Source organism: Micrasema longulum, unplaced genomic scaffold, assembly GCF_059751315.1.
Source record: "Micrasema longulum isolate JH-2025_06_02 unplaced genomic scaffold, ASM5975131v1 h1tg000244l, whole genome shotgun sequence".
Taxonomy (NCBI): Eukaryota; Metazoa; Arthropoda; class Insecta; order Trichoptera; family Brachycentridae; genus Micrasema; species Micrasema longulum.
In genome coordinates, this window is record NW_028277449.1 from 1,072,558 (window position 1) to 1,090,137 (window position 17,580).

Genomic DNA, 17,580 nt, shown 5'->3' on the forward strand with positions numbered 1-17,580 from the left:
GAGAAAATGAAGGGGATTTCCGCGAAATAATGCCTTTTATTTTCTGCTGGAAATTCAGAAAACATTATTTAAAACTCATAGAAAAATATTCAGGACGTGGATTATATTCTATCGCTTTTTGTTAAACTTTCCAAAGGTGTTTTGTTGGAAGAAACTATTGTTAAAAACGTGTATTTATCATATTTACGTTACACCAGAGATGGAAAACATTTCAGAGAACTTAACGTAGGGGTCCAAGCGTTAACAGGGCATTACACCGTCATTTGCTGGATTAAGTGGCCACTTTAAAAACTGTGTAATATTCACCAATTTACTTATGTTTCAATGTTCATTTTTAATAAATTCTTTCATCTGTTTATTTGAAACATTTCTTAAGGCTTAAGAAATTTATCTCGCCGAATTCTTTCACATACTAGGCTATGCCTGAGCAACTGAACCTCTGAAGTATGCAGTCTGTATTAAATTTTGCAGTGAGATTTATTTTCCGAATCTCTAAGTTCAGTCATATCACTCTACTACTTCGGCAATGGCACTGGCTACGTTTTTCACAGACGGTGGAATATAAACTCTGTTGGTTTATGTATAAGTCACTGCACAACTCTGCTCCCGAATATCTCACGGAACTATGCATCCCAGATGAACTAGCTGACGGGCGTCTTACGCTTAGATCAGTTACGTCTAAGGCGAGAGAAAACGTTATTAGACCTCTACGTAAACAGCGCACTAAATTCAGTGAACGCGCATTTTCAGTCGCAGACCCTATGGCATGAAATGCTTTCTTAGTAGAGGTGCAAGGCTGTGAGATCAAAATGATGTTTCGGAAAAAACTGAAAACCCACTTGTCCTCCAAATCATTTTAATAAATCCGTAGCATGTAGTAACAAAATAAAATGTTTTAATTAAATAACACATTTAAAAGTTTTAATTAAATTTATTTATTTATATAATCACTTTGTAAAGGGCCCCTAAGGTATTAAATTACGAAAATGGCGCTATACAAGTTATCCATAATAATAATAAATGGAGTTGTTTTTAAAGATTTTGACTGGGGCCAATGTAAAAAATTATTGTAGAAAACTTAAAAGTAGTCTATGTCAGAGGTAGTCTTTTTCATCAGATTTGTTTACCAATAATAACACTTAGGCAAATACGTAATGATTTATTTATCAAGAAGCAAAATGAGAAGTACAAACATTTATAATAAAATAAACAAAACAACTTTGTTTTTAACACTATTTTTTTTCACCGATCAGTTTCAAAGCAAACAAGCTTCTTTGTCAAGATTTACGTAACAAATAAATACTACAGGTGGAACTCATACATCTGAGTGATTACAAACAAAGTTGTTTTAATTATTTAATTATAATGAATAACCACAAAGTTTGTACTTCAAATCTAACATTTCTACTAATATTTATGTTTTCGTATAACTATTGAATAATAATGATCAATACTGGGATGTACAATCCCTTTTTATAGGGTTCAACTCTCGCAAATATCCAGTTTAATCACCTATTGCGTTGTTTTCCAGAATTTACTATTGCGAATTTTCAATGCGTCAACAGGATGAAGTTATCAGTTAATGGTGTTGTTTTTCAGAAATTATTAATGCGTATTTTCAACATGTCAACAGGATAAAGCTATCAATTTTTTTTTTTTTTTTTTTGGTAAAATATATATCTGCGTTTTTATGATTTACCCAAATATTTCATTTCGAGGGCCATTTTCAACAAGTTGTAAATAACTCACTATTAGAAAATAGAATCAAGTTGGGGTAGAGTGGGATTTGAACCACGGACCTTTGGTCCGTGAGTCCAAGACACTAGCCACAGGACCACAACCCGAAAGAGCTTTTGTTTTGAATAACAAAAGAAAACAGTTTGACCACAAGATGACAACAATATAAAATTAACAAGTGTTAATTTTATATTCTTGTCATCTTGTGGTTTCGTTTCACAAGTGCAAATCAAACAATATAAAATTAATTGCAAACTCAAGACTAATTAAATATAAAACATACGTATTTTAAAAATATAAATATAACGATTTTCTTAAAAATAAAATACATATTTTATCGTAATAAAATAAATAAAACAACTTTGTTTAAAACCACAATTTTTTTTTCCACCGACCGGTTTCAAAGCAAACAAGCTTCTACGTCAAGGTTTACGTAACTAATGAATTAATTCCTATTTTATTTTTATCATGTTAACTTAATACTACACGTGGACCCAATACATCAAGTCTTTTCTTTCTTACAAGGGAGGTGATTTGATATATATACATATATATATATATATTCGAAGCTAGACAGGAGAGGACTAAAAGAAATATTGTTTATTTATGGAAGAAATTGCAATTTGGCAATAAGCCCGCCAATGTACAAATAACATTATGTACAAATAAATAGAAAAAATACTAATATTTGTTTTTGGCAAAATATGTTTAAAAATGTTGTATTTAAATATCATGACTTTATAAACCAAGCATTTCAATTAAGAACTGAATCCAATTTTGCGTTGTTAAGGTTTTCGTTTACAAATAGTCGAAGGAGTTCTAAAGGAGTTAAAATCATTAATCATTTTTCTTAACAATATACAAGACACGCTTACATTTTCTCAGTGATTCCGTGAAGAAGTATACGAGAATAAATTTTAACAACTGTTTACTTTAATAATAACGTTGTGAAATACTCGACATAAATTACTTTATTTAAACTTTGAGACGGAAAACATCGAGCTTACACATTTACACATTTTTACATTTTTTACAACAATTTAAACATATTTTTTTTGCACTACAACAGGTCAGGAAGCCCAATTACAGTGGTGAATTACATCAGTTGGGACTATTTCATGAATTTTTCATTTATTATGAAGAAAATTTTCTTACGCTTTGTTTCATATTTGTCGGTCTCGTAGTGTAGTGGTCAGCGCGTTTGCCTACCATGCAAGTGATCTCGGGTTTGATTCCCGATACGGTTGATTTGAAATATTATTTTTGAAAAAAACGTATTTTTACACTAGTATATTTCGTAGTATACGGTATTAGTATTTGAAAGAAAAATACAAAGGAACTTATTTGGTGCTGTCAGCCATAACAAAGTGTGGAGGAGACGGTTAATTACGAATAAGAGGCACTGTATGGCTAACCCAACATTGCAGAATTCATCAAAATAAGAAAATTATTCTATTTAATTAATTTATTTGAAAGATAACATTTACATTACAAACATATATTCAATGCGTACATATTATAAAAAAGAAAAAAAAATACACGAAAGAGACTCATGTTAAAGTAGTAAGAGAATCCTGCTCCGGAAAACATGGATAATATCAATATCCGGAGCGATGTTGTTCAGCATAGCGGTAGCCCTTCCAACCGGCAGGGTTTTCCTGTATATCTGAATATGAAACAATCTTTGCTGACGCTGTCTTAAGTAATTATTATCAGGAACATACAAACCAATGCTCATTTAATATCAGAATTAACGATCATACCGCGCAACAATCGATAAAAATGTGTAATCAAATTACAATGGTTGGGCCATGTGCACAGAATGCATGATAACCGTACCCCAAAAAAGATTCTTTATACCACTCGGGAAGGCAGACAAAGCAGAGGCAGACCGAAATTAAGATGGCTGGATAATGTGAAAAGTGGCATTAGAGCGATTGGCCTGACAAACTAAAGAAGAGCCGCGGGGTGCAGGAACGAATGGAGACAAATTCTTGAGGAGGCCAGGGCCCACAACGGGTTGTGGTGCCACTGATGATGATGATATTTCGTTGTCCCTGGACATGCACCTAAGCTTAATATTGATCATCTTACCTTTATGTAACAAAAGTGATTAAGATACGCTGTGGTTAGTGAACTAGTGTAGTGCCCTATGCACCATTATGTGTGGAAAGAGGAATGAGGACGATGATTTTTATTTTAAAACAAATTAAAAACATCTCACATTAAATTCATTGAATATTTTTATTATATTTGCAATAAACACAGGTTCTCGGCTGGTAATGAGGCCCAAGATTGATAATCTTTTTTTCATGAAACAAATGTTTTTTTTATTTTATTTTATTCAGAAAAAATACGAGTACAGTCATACATAAAAAAGTATTAAAAACAACGATTTTCTAACATAAAAAGACTAATAAAGTTTTCATAAATTATGCAAACGTTTTAAACACTAAATGTGACAAAAAAATAAATAAATAAGAAACTCAAGTGAGAAAATAATAATTGTTAACATTTGCGTTTTTCATGGAGGTTATCATTGGTAATAAATAAAAATACCGAATGTTCAGTATGTACACCCCGAGTCATCCATGCACACACACATAAACGCACATATAAAACATACACAAACATATACATTATACATTACATGCCGCACATATACATAGCAAAAATCACTCAAGATGTACATTCAGCAACTATCCCAAATAATCAACTCCATGAAGAAATTTTCTGAACAAATGCAACGTGCAGTTAAAAAATGTCTACATCAATACTGAGTCCATTATAATTTCTACAGATACGTCTAATGAATGAATTCGTGGTATTATTGTTTTACAAGTTAGGTATAATCTAGATTAGAGGTTCCCAAACTTTTTTGTGTCGTAGACCCCTTGCCATGTTTTTCGGTTTTTGGTAGACCATCTTCTTACCCGATATTAATTTTTCATAAATTTCTGACTGTAGTGAAGTTTAGTGTTAAAACTTAAAGTTAAAACAAATGTTAAGTTTTATACATTTATTAATTAAATTTAAATTAAAACTACTCAAAATAAAATTTTGTATCTGTTATATAAAATAAACGTAACATGAAATAAACATAACATAAACTTAGCAATAAATAAATGTTTTAGTGGGAAGGATGAACCCGATGCTTTAATAATAAATTATCAATATTTGGCGTCAATTTTGTCAGGTTTATTCTTAAATTTCATCGGCCAACGATGTCAAGTCTGTTTCTTTTTTTCATTAGGATATTGGTAACAGCGCTAAACCCCCTTCTTACTAGGTATGATGATGGAAAGGAAATTAAAAATTTCCTCGCTATATTGCCTACTTCCTCAACTTACACAGTTTTATAAACGTTTATAATAAACTTTTTATTTCATAGGTACTTTTATAAATAATGTACATGTCTTTATATTATAAGATAGTATAATGTAAGTAAATAGGTACTATCAGTGTATGTTGAGATCCACTATCGTGGACCCCCATTTTCATTTCTAAGACCCCCAATTTTTTTTTCTTGACGTAGACCCCTTGCAGGTTGTCATAGACCCCTGGGGGTCAATATAGACCACTTTGGAAATCACTGATCTAGATTATCAAAAATGATATAGGCTATAAACTGCGAAAAGGGAATGACAATGATGATAATACTCTTAGTAAAGATAATAATGATAAATTATAAGTTAATCCACCTACGCTCAATTGGAAGTTCAATTAAATTTTAAAATGGATTATGAAACTTACCGACGAGGCGTGCTTTACCCTTGTTATCATATATTAAATTTATCGCTGATTTAGAATTTAATCTTATTGAAAACAAAACTATTAATAGAATAAAACCCTTATGAATAATCCCATTGAAATTTTCTAAGACTTCAATCATTGCAACATTTATAAAGTCAAAATTAAATTTTTCGGGTATTCTGGGATGGATTACGTTGTATTAATATTTAAAGAATAGGTTCTCCAATTTCTTTAGCCTTTGACTTGGAAATTGCTGTAGGATTGTTTTCACGTCTGTGGAGGATCCTCAAAACAGATAGAATCTCCCAATCAGTACTTACTGTCGATTTGTTCCTACCTCAGAGTAATAACGACAAAAACCGTTAGAGGAAAATCAAAAACGAAGTTACCTACAGTTGGCAGCAAAAAAAATGGACCGTAGATACTCCGGTTGAGAATTGCAAACATAGCGACAAAACCGTCTATTACACGTCTGTTGTTAAACCAAAAGTAATTAAAATGAAATCACACAAAAATTTACGTATTAAACCAAGGATTACTCTAAGTTTAGAAAACAGAATTCACGAGAGGAACAAAATGCAAAAAAGACTAAATAACAGTCCAAATAATAAAAAAATATTGTAAATTGCAAACAGTAAAAACACCTTTTCAACAAACTGAAAACCCATGTAAAAATGAATTTTCATCATCATTCCCTTTCCGCACCTAATGGTGCATAGGGCACTGCATTGGTGCACCAATCACAGCGTATCTTGATTATATTTGTTACATGAAGGTAAGATGATCAGTCTTTTGCTTCAGGCACCAGTCTCGGGACTGAATTATTCTAGTGTCAACCATGTCGGGAAAAATAAATTTTGCAAAAACAAAATCACCGAAGCGTAATCTTATTCACTAGATTATACTATTTTTTATTAGTTTACACTCTCTTGGAGTTTTTTCCTACATATTTTTTTCAGTTTCATACAATTTGCCTGTTTCGTTTTTTTGAGTTTCATATTTTTTGTAAGATCTTCATGTTTATAAATATTATTATTTTTTTACAAGATTTCCATACTTAATCATCTCTTGACATAATTAAGACTAAATATGCTATCAATATATCGTAGATATACTGGCAAAAAGCTTTGACTCTCAAATCCCTGTTTCGAGAAACTATTTTATATCTTATTTTTATATAGTACGATGTTAAGTGCTAATTCTAAAACGTGTTTTTAATTTTTCCGTTTCTTAACTTTATATAAAGTTATTTAAAGTTTTTAGCCAGAATAAAATACCTGGTACATGATTTAACCTTATTTTTTTTTAAACTACAGATATATGAAATATTTTATGACTTAAGTGTATTTTGCCAGTTTGAAAAGCGTAAAAAACTTTACAAAACTGCATCATTAAGTCAAATCCGCATATTTGCGAGTTAAAGTTTTTTGCCAGTATACCCACGATGTATAAAAGGTAACGTTTATATGTTTGTCCTCGATGGACTGAATAAATACTGGACCAATCTACGTGCGATTCTCAGCGAAATAAAGATCTTCGCTATGAGCATATTTAAAGCTTTTAATATTATCAATTTATTTATAGGAAGAAAAATTAGGAGAGTTAATATTTTTTTCATCGTTCACCAGGATTGTATGAAAAAATGAAAGTATGTTATTTAAAAAAAAAAAAAATTGTTTTTTATTTTTTTATTTTTTTTATTTTTATTAACATACACGGCATAATTGCCTTTTGAATGTTTACAAACTACATCCGTTTTTAATGGATCCAAATGAGATTGTTTCCTTAAATTCCTTATAGTTTATAACTATTTATTTATTTTTACTGGATTTTTATACTGTTAAAATAATACAAACTGATACTCATTACATTTTTGAAAATCGCATTCCTAAATATAGTGAACCCCTGTTGGTAGATGAGCACAGATTTTGCAAAAATAATCCTATATTTGAAAACTATATAGGTACAATCGAATTCAGCGCAAAACATATTTTTTCAATTATCATATTATTATTTCATTAAAATTATTTATTGACAATTCTTGATGGAATCCCATTGTAATGATGTAATAACTTTTATTCACATATAAATTATTAATTAAAAAAATACTTGGTACACTTCCACTTATTTATTTTGACTAATTAGCGCTTTCACCCTCTAATGGGCATCTTCAGACTGGACTGGACATCACCAGACAAAATAAATAAGTGGAAGTGTACCAAGTATTTTTAAATTAATAACTTATATGTAAATATAACATATTATTAGTCAAATAAATTGTAGCCGACGTCATAGACCTTCATTTTTTATTGTATGTTAGTATAAATGTTTCAATCATTATTTTAGTTATATTTAATATGTAACCTGGCATGTATGAGTCTGCGAGGCTAATTCCGTGTCTAACCGGCCGCCGCCGTATAAAGGACCGATTGAGCGGAGCGTGTCAAGCTAGCGGCCCTTTCACGTCCACTCTAGTCGGCGCTCGATTGTGCAATGGAGGGACGGGGGTGAGGGTCGGGGCTTATACGTTGGCTAGAGGGCGCCTATTTACGTTGGCCGCTCGGGAGAATACTTGGCAAGAGGGGGGGGCCGGCACCATTCCCATACCTAAGTTAACCGTAGGGTCAGATTTTGTAACCTTGTATAATTATGTGCACATGTGAGAAATAAAGACATCGATCGAAAACAGTAAACACTCTCTTTTAACTCTACTCTGCCCGATTACTTCGCCACTCCGTCTTCAGATCTTCACTGCATCTTTCCTGGACTCAGCTGAATTCAGAAGCGGATTTACAACCTGCTAGCCAGTATTTGGAATAAATATTCATACCTACGGGCTACTGATACCTATCGCAGCTCGCAGTAGAATACCAGCGCCTAGCCGAGATTTTTACAGTCTCACAATTCTTTATACGAGGCGGAAACGCGTCTCGTACACAACTATTGAATTCAATAAAGTATAGTGAAAGTATAGTAATTTTTTCAGCTATTTTGTGATATCACAATAAACCGTGAGGTGTTTGAAATTATTAATTAACACTCTCACATATTATTTGTATAAAAATAAATTTGTTGAACACATATTATTTACTAACATCAACATACATAATATTATGTGCTTCTGAATTACCTTCTTTCAACACAAACATGCCAAAGCTACCAGATTACGAAGAGCTTCCTTAGACAGTTTTTCTCGTTTGGCAATGATAAATTTTTCCTTGTATATTTACAGTTTTCAAACCGTCCAGGAGACTTCCTCAAATGTGGTGTGCGATATGTGACAGGCAAGCAATTTGTGCTTTTGGCCTGTTGTATTTGAAAAAAATAAAATTATATGCATATGTATTGATTTAGGTATGAAAAGTAAATTAAACTTTTCTAAAATATTAAATACAAAACAATCAATAAGTTTTTCTCCAGGTGATAATGATTAAAAATAAGCATTTTAGTGAAAACCTATTAAAACGAGGTGTGTGAATTATTTTTATATTTCGAAAGATATGTTTGATAAATAAAAATGTGGCGTACCGTGCTACGGGGCAATATATTTCAGGTATTTTATTTGAAACATTTTCTTTCGATTTAATTTTCATTAAACCGTCCCTAACTCTCTTTACGTTTTCACCCCCATTAACCCTCCCAATCACGTTCAGGGAAAACCCTTAATTATTACCATAGAAAACGATTTTCTCACGATACTTTGAATGTAAAGGTAAAAAAAGTGTTACTCAAAACAACAAATAATGGAGCTTAATGGAATTTATTTATAATGCTCGACATACGTACAGAGAACAAATTAAAATGTTGGTATAAAATTTATATTTCAAGCACTCACTTTGTGGCCATTTATTGTGATTTAAATAAAAACATCAATGTTTTGAGTTTGTCCAAATGTTTGTAAACAGACTGAATTTTCTCCTTAGGGAGTTATTAAGACCAAAATTTATAGCAACTGAGCGAAAAAACATTTTTACTTTACAAAGGACAACGGAAGGGTGGAAGAAATGTGGATGTTTTGATAGGCAGAATAGCGAATTTTATACTGTGTGTAAAATAGCCACTTATATCAGACGATGATTGGTTATAAACCCTGTAAATGTATTTTTCTTACCATATCAGGTCTCTCCAACGCTGACGTTGGCAATCACTCCAGAGTTAGCATTACGGTCCTGTGCCGACTGGAACAGCGCCTCAACCGAGCAAACTTCCGTCCAGTCGTGCATGTTTCTCAAACAGGACATCTGTCATCTTCCGACTCCACGCATTTTCTTGATCTTCACCATCATGATTAGCTGTAGAAGCGTTTATTTGCTTCTTCGCATGATATGGCCAGATAAGCGAAATTTCTTTCTTTTATTGAGCATATTAGTTATTTTTCGGCACTGGCTCATCTCAGCATCTCCACGTTGGTCACTAAATCTGTCCACGGGATTTTCAGCATTTTTTGGTTAAGCTAAATTTTAAAAGCCTCATATCGGTACATGACATTCACCTTGATAGTTCATGTTTCAAACCCGTAGAGCAGTATAGACCACACAAAGGAAGGACTTGAACATCCTCTGTCTCAGTTTTAAATTAAAACTATCACTGCACAAGAATAATTTCATGCCATTGAATGCTGATCGTGCTATCTCTATTCTGCGTCTGATTTCTTTATCTGGGTTCAGATCAAAAGTGGTTGACTGCCTAGGTATTCAAAGTTAGTCACACTCGGTTGTTTGGCCATTCAGTCGTAATACAGCGCTATTGTGAGGGTTTCAGCTAAACACCATTATCTTTGTTTTAGCCACATTGATGTTCAAGCCTAGTACTTTACCAGCTTTGTCCAATTTATTGAGGAGTTCCCGAAGAACACGTGAATCGTCAGCCAGGATAACGGTATCGTCAGCAAAACTGATATTATTGATAATTTTGCCATTAATGTTCATTCCCCCGCCAACATCAGAAAGAGCATTCTTGAAGATCTTGCCCGAGTACAAGTTCATGGTAAGGGCGATAATACACAGCCTTGTCTCACTCCATATTTAATTGCAATATCTCTCGTTATATCGTCACCTAATCTTACCACAGCTGTCTGTTGCCAGTAAAAAAATATATGAAGTTAACATCCTTGTAATCTTTCTGTAACAGTTTCAGCAATTCTAAGTGCTTAACTCTGTTGAATACCTTCTCGTAGTCTATAAAGCAAGCAAAACGTCTCTTCGCTGATCTCGATATTTTTGTAGAAGGACATTTATTTCAAGTAGCACTTCACGTATACCAAAGGCCTCCTAAATCCAAACATGTCCAAATCCTGTTCACATTAAAATTAATAAATACCTTGACTTCTATTTTCCCTTCTTGAAAATATTTTCTCTCTCTGTTTCAATAAATACGAGTATAGATCAAAACAAAAACACTTTTTTTTTTTTAACAGATGAGTTTAACCATTTTTCATTTGATAACTTACTAATACTTCTCTTTCAATGGTTTCGTCAATAAAGGATCTTGGCATTACTTTAGATAGTAAACTCTCATATCGTGAACACATTGATAATATTGTAAACAAATCTCTTAAACTTCTCGGTTTTATCAATAGAGTGACGGCGGACTTCAAAAATATTAATACCATCAAAACTATTGGTCACTAGTTTGACCCCATCTAGAAAACGCTTCTTCTATTTGGTCTCCATTCTACAGGACTCATATTGACCATATCGAGTCTGTCCCAACACCATTTTTTTAAGAAAAGTGGCATGGTTGCTCGGATTACAAAGGAGTAATTATTCTTATTTTGAAATACAGCAATCTCTTAATCTGTCTTCATTGGAGAGACGTAGAACTGAGATGGACCTTATATGCACTTTCAAAATACTTAATGCTTTAAGTGATGTCTCATCTCTGTTGCAATCAATTTCTTTTCATGTTCCCAACCGTGTCACCAGAAGTCAAAATCTGATATTTATAAAATCTTCTAAGAGCAACTTTGGTTTTTATGCCCCAATATCCAGAATGTGTAGATTAGTCAATTCATCACAATACTTGGAATTTTTTGTGATAGATCTCCCGGCTTTTCGTAGATCTCTTCGCGACTGAACAGTGTGGGATGAAGTTGAATTGGCATGGTTTAGCTCAAAGTTTTTGGTCTATCATTTTTTTGAATATATTGTATACTATTATTGTTTTGCCCTTGTTTGTCTTTGCTAAATAGTTTTATGTTCTTTTTGTTCAGTTTCTTGCATTTATGTTTCTTCATGTAACTGTTGTAATTGGCTTAGGCCGTATATAACAAATAAATAAATAATGATCTCCTTTATCAGACTATAACTATGCATATATTCCACAAAAAAACACATTTTTTATGATAGTTTATTTTGAAAGATGTTTTGCTTGCAAATTTATATTAAGCTCAGGTACAAAATCTAAATATGTTGCAACAATGAGAGGAAACATTTTTGATAAGGGAATATGGAAATCTAGGTGTTTATAAGGCTCTTGAACTACCATTGCCTGATTTAAAGTGGCCACTTTACACCCTGTGTAACATTCACCACTCTGCATATGTTTAAACATTCCTATTTTCTCAACTCTTCCATCTGTTAACTTTTGCTAGTGCTTATACTTCCATATTCCCTTCTTAAAAATATTTTTACTATTTTTTGCAACAGATTCATATTCAAATAACCCCAGAGGGAGAAAATCCTGCCTTACTACAAACATTTGGTCATACACAAACAACCTTTGGTACACAATCATTTGCTTGATTTGACCAGATGAATATTGTGTCGTGTAATTCACTAATTGTGTACAATCTGGGATCAAATAAAAAAAAATAGAACAAATTTTTAAACCAAGCATGCACGGGCACAAAAAAAATATACCCGTGCATACCAGGCTTGTGATACTGATAACTGTTAACTTAAACTGTCAACGTGCATTTATTATGCTCGCGTCACGTTATTTATCCTCAGCCTTATTTATTTAAAAGCCTTTGTTCACTTCACGCTTGCCTTTTCTATTCTGGAAATACTTTTTTTACATACGGTTGACGATCCATGTTATTTCAGAAATCTGATATTGATTATTGATTACATTATAAGTAATTGGTAGTCGCGTCATCACAAGAAAGTTCGTTTTGTCAAATGTAAAACTGCCAGTTATCTGTCATAGCGCCTAAAACATATTTGTACTGCACAAGCTTACACGTAATTTTTAATATTTAAAACTGCAGCGTATAGAATTGGGTTGTGGTCTCGTGGCTAGTGTTGCGGACTCACGGATCAGGGGTCGGAGCCCCACCCTACCCTAACACGATTTCCATTTTCTAAAAGTGAGTTACTTGCAACTCGTTGAAAGTGGCCCTAAATTGATTTATTTGGGTAAATCATGAAAACAAAAATATTTCTGGAAAAAAATAAACAATTGAGAGATAAAATGGCCGAAGATTTGGCGCAAGAATAATTATACAAGAAATTTAAGAAATATGGATGTTCAAATGTAGGCAAAATGGTGAACACAGTGTATAAAAAGGCCACCTTAACCACAAGTTCTGTGAATGCCTAGACATCCGTGTTCCCTTCTTTAAGGTATTTTCCATCCCTGTTGTAATTTGTTAATCTTAATGATTCCCGAAGGGGTGAAATCCAGTATTTTGTCTACAAAAATTTGGACAAACTCAAATATTGCAATGAAACCAACTGGTCCAAGAAGAAGTTTAAAAAATTTAAAGTTGTTTTCTGGCGCTGCCTAGTATGTGAAATAATTCAGTCCGATGAATATCTTCACAACAATAAAGGTTTCAGCTCTTTAACATCGCTAAAATCAACGAATGGAAGAACTTAAGAAATATGGATATTTAAACATAGGCGAAATGGTAAATGTTACACAGTGTGTAAAGTAGCTAGACTTCCGTATTCCCTTCTTTAAGGTATTCTCCATACCTGTTGTAATTTTTAAAAACAAGATCTTGTACCATTTTCCGACCCATGTAACACAAGTTTTAAGACTTATTTTCTGAAAATATTATTTTTGCTTAACACCTGGAAATAATTAAATTTCAAAATTTTATTACTTACGAAGATGATTTTAAAATGTTAAAGAAATTTCATTAAAATTCTAAAAGAAATTACGTAATGAAAAAAACTGGAATACAGGAACGAATTTTCCCATTACATCAAATTAATATTAAAAATTCCTTTAGGTCATGTTTAATGGTTTTTTTTTCATTTGGAAATGTTAATAAAAAAATCATCATCATAATTTTTTTTCCGTATCTAATGGTGCAAATGGCACTGCATTGGTACACCGATCGCAGCGTATCTTGATCATTTTTTTTACGAGAAGGTAAAATAATCAGTCTTACACTTCAGGTACTAGTCCAGGGACTATGAAATATTCTAGTGTAAAAACACCCTTTTAAATAAATATTTCATATCAACCAAATGCTCAAAATTCTATTATCAAAATAATTTTTAAAAAGCCCTTCAGGTACCCCAGCGTCAAGTTGTTTGAGGAATTCAATAAATAAGTTATAAGGCAATTTTATATATATCCAGAATAATTACGTTTGTGAAAGCAAATTATTCTACCAAATCCCAAAAGGAACACTCCCACACTACCAGAAGTCAAACTAAAGGATGGGTCATGGGGTCTACCACAAACTCTGAATTCGGACCAAAAAAGTTCAGGTTTCTGGGCCCTAAAATATTTAATATGTTACCCGAACATTACAAAACCATTACTCAAATTCAATTAAATAAATTTGTGATAAAATGGTGACTGGATTTAGGTACAGAAAAATCGGAAAACTTTCTAAAAACATTATTTAATAATAAATTGTATATTAATGTATAACTTTATAGTAAATTAACTAGTAGGTAGTCATGTTATTGTTTATTATTGCATAAAAATGTCTGCCTTAAAACAGGTTGTACCTAGTTAAGCAGACTAGACATAATCCAGATAAATCTAATACACAAGTATGTATGTGGTAGATAAAGAATTTGTAATTTTTATTAATAAACCATTAATATTATTATTATTATTACTACTAACCATGTCGGGAATCAAACCAGAGACCTCTTGCATGGTAAGCAAACGCGCTGACCATTACACTACGAAACCGACAAATAAAAATAATAATACTGATAAAAATATAAAGACCTTGTTTCAAAAACCTCAAATATCACAAACCAAAAAATTTTCAGGAGAGTCTTTCAGTAACAGCTTCAGTGCTGAAGTTCAGCGATTATTTTATGTTTTTAAAATACATATTACGATTAGCTACCAACTAAGTCTGAAGACTTCCTAGTAGGCTATTTTATTTATGCTGTACATATTTATTTATTACCGTTTAACAAGTATTTAGAAGATATTTCAGACACTATAAAGTATGAATGGTAAGTATGAACGTATAAGGGGCGTGGCCAATAGAATGGCCGTTTTTGCAACAATTCAAAATTACAAATATGAAAATATTTTTTATGCTACTAATAAGAAAACTATATTTTTTTTACTTTACAGTATTTCATAGACTTTTATTACTTTAAATGTAAAAAAAGTGATATTTTCCTATTGTAGTACCAACTTTATATTATTTTCCCCCCTGCTGAAGATCGTCAGAACAGTGAACAAAATCTCACTTAACAGTACTGTCGATGTGTTCCTGCAGCAAAGGCAAGCATTTAAGAAGCAAGCGGTGTTATCACTTCTGACTTGAGATGACACATTTACCATGTCTGCCTAGATCATGCCACGACTATACCTATTATGGATTTAAATATAATTAAAGTTTTTTCAGGTTAACTTTATTAATTGTAATATTTATCAACAATGTTTGAGTATGTCCAAATGCTTGCAGACTGGCTGGATTTCCTCCCTAGGGAGTAATTCATATTTAAATTTAGTTCAACAGAGAGGGAAAACATTTTTAAGAAAATATGGAAGTTTAGGCATTTATAGGGCTTACGACTTGTCATTGGCTGGTTTAAGTGGCCACTTTACACACTGTGTAACATTCACCATTCTGCCCATATTTGAACATCCACATTTCCTCAACTCTTCTATCCGTTGACTTTTGAAATGTTTTGTGCGTTGCCTATTAGGTGATTTGGTTCACCCGGATGAATCTCACCCCCGTGATAAAGGTTCCAGCTTTTTTAGTTCACAAAAGTCAACAGATGGAAGAGTTGAGGAAATGTGGATGTTCAAACAGGGGCAGAATGGTAAATGTTACACAGTGTGTAAAATGGCCACTTAAACCAGCCAATGACAGGTCATAAGCCCTGTAAATGCCTAGACTTCTATATTCCCTTCTCAAAAATGTTTTCCCTCTCTGTTGAAATAAATTAAAGTATTATATATCACCTATTCCAATCTTTTAGGGCTTTCATAAGCCTGATTGGCTTTAAAAATAATGAGCAATATATTTTTTTAGTATGTATGTATGAATGTATGTAACAAAAGTTCATAGACCGACTTGATTAATATACAACCATCAATTTTGTAAACAACTGGTTTATGTGGCTACCAGCCAATAACAGGTCTTAAGCCCTGTAGATACCTAGACTTCTATACTTCTTTCTTTAAAATGTTCTACGTCTTTTATATTTATTTTTGTTAATCTTTGCTTTTAACTTTTGTATAAAATTGTAAGATTCAATATGTCCATGTATTTATAATTTTCTCAAACTGAACGGTTTGGGTAGGTAGGAAGAAATTGCCTTAAGGCAATATGCCCGCCCTTATATGTATATTTATAGTATATATATGAAGTGTCAAATAAAATAAATATATTATTTGAATAAATATGTTATTTGAATATAAAAACAAAAAACAAAAAAAAAATACGTCTCAGTAATGTTAATAACATAAATTGAAATAAATCAAAATACCACGCATTTATAAATGGAAAATATTTTACACAAAGAAAGTTTGACAGCAGGTAAAACATCAAATTCAATTGCTAATGCTGAAGAAAAAAATTCGCAATATTTTTCAGGTTTTTACAATTGAACGAAATAAAATGAATTATAATTTCATAATTTTAACACGTTGTTACGGTTTTAGATGCTCCACAGTAAATCGCTATCGACCAGTCTCAATAACTGTCAAATATTAGCCCACAAATCACAAAACCCAAAAATGGTGGCCATACAACATCGGCCTAGAAATATAAAACATACCGCGTACTATACTTTATATACCTCTCTTATTTATAAAAATATGTTTTGCTTTAACAAGCCAGCATTAAATGGTAATTTTTATAAATTATGGAAACAAGATTATTTAACAGTATGTTCGTGTGTTTAATTCTTATTTTTTCATACGTGACTTTCAAAATCTATCGTTTTTTGTTCCTACAAGCATTCAAGAAGCAAGCGGTGTTATCACATCTAACTTGAGGTAACACACTCGCCATGTCTGCTTAAACCATGCCATGACTATAACTATGGTATATTTAAATAGGTCTTTAGATTGTTAAGGTTATGTTTATTTAATGTTTTTATTTTTATTTACTTATACAAATACATACATGTTAAAAAAATATAATAATTACATATTCCAAACTCTATAAGGCCAAAGCTCCTGTGTTGAGTTGGGATACAACATAATGGAAAGTAGAAGAACGTACATACATAATAAAATAACAAAATTATAATTAAACAACAAAAATTAAAATAGAACATTATTACATTAACATACGTACATATATTTCAAAAGGCACATGGACAACACGCTTAATGTTATTTGATCTATGCAATATCTCGCAGCAGTCTCCTGCAATGGTCTCTTCCCTTAGACAAAATCCAGATTTGTACACTCTGTCTAAAAATGGCTTTCGTTTTGGAGAACTTGTTTATCCAGGACATTGAGCACTCTTGGGGCCACAAAAGAAAATTCTCCTTGAGCAAACGTCGTACGTATTTTGGGAATTAAATCATTCAAATTACAGGAAAACCTCGTGCGAGCATTCTGCTGGGATCTACTCTTGTAGCCGCATGACCAGAAATGTGTCAATGACTCTTTAAAAAAAAAATCTAATGTCCAGTACCTTCATGAATTATTAAAATTGCATTATTAATACCAATCAATAGGGCTTTCATAAACTGC

At 32.2% G+C, this 17,580-nt stretch overlaps 1 protein-coding gene across 1 annotated transcript in view; it reads left to right on the forward strand.

Moving 5' to 3' along the window:
* Positions 1 to 17,580, forward strand: part of LOC148283380 (uncharacterized) — a gene marked incomplete at its 3' end in the record, with an annotated part of 240,676 nt that overhangs the window by 184,024 nt on the left and 39,072 nt on the right. The gene's annotated exons all lie outside the window — the stretch shown is intronic.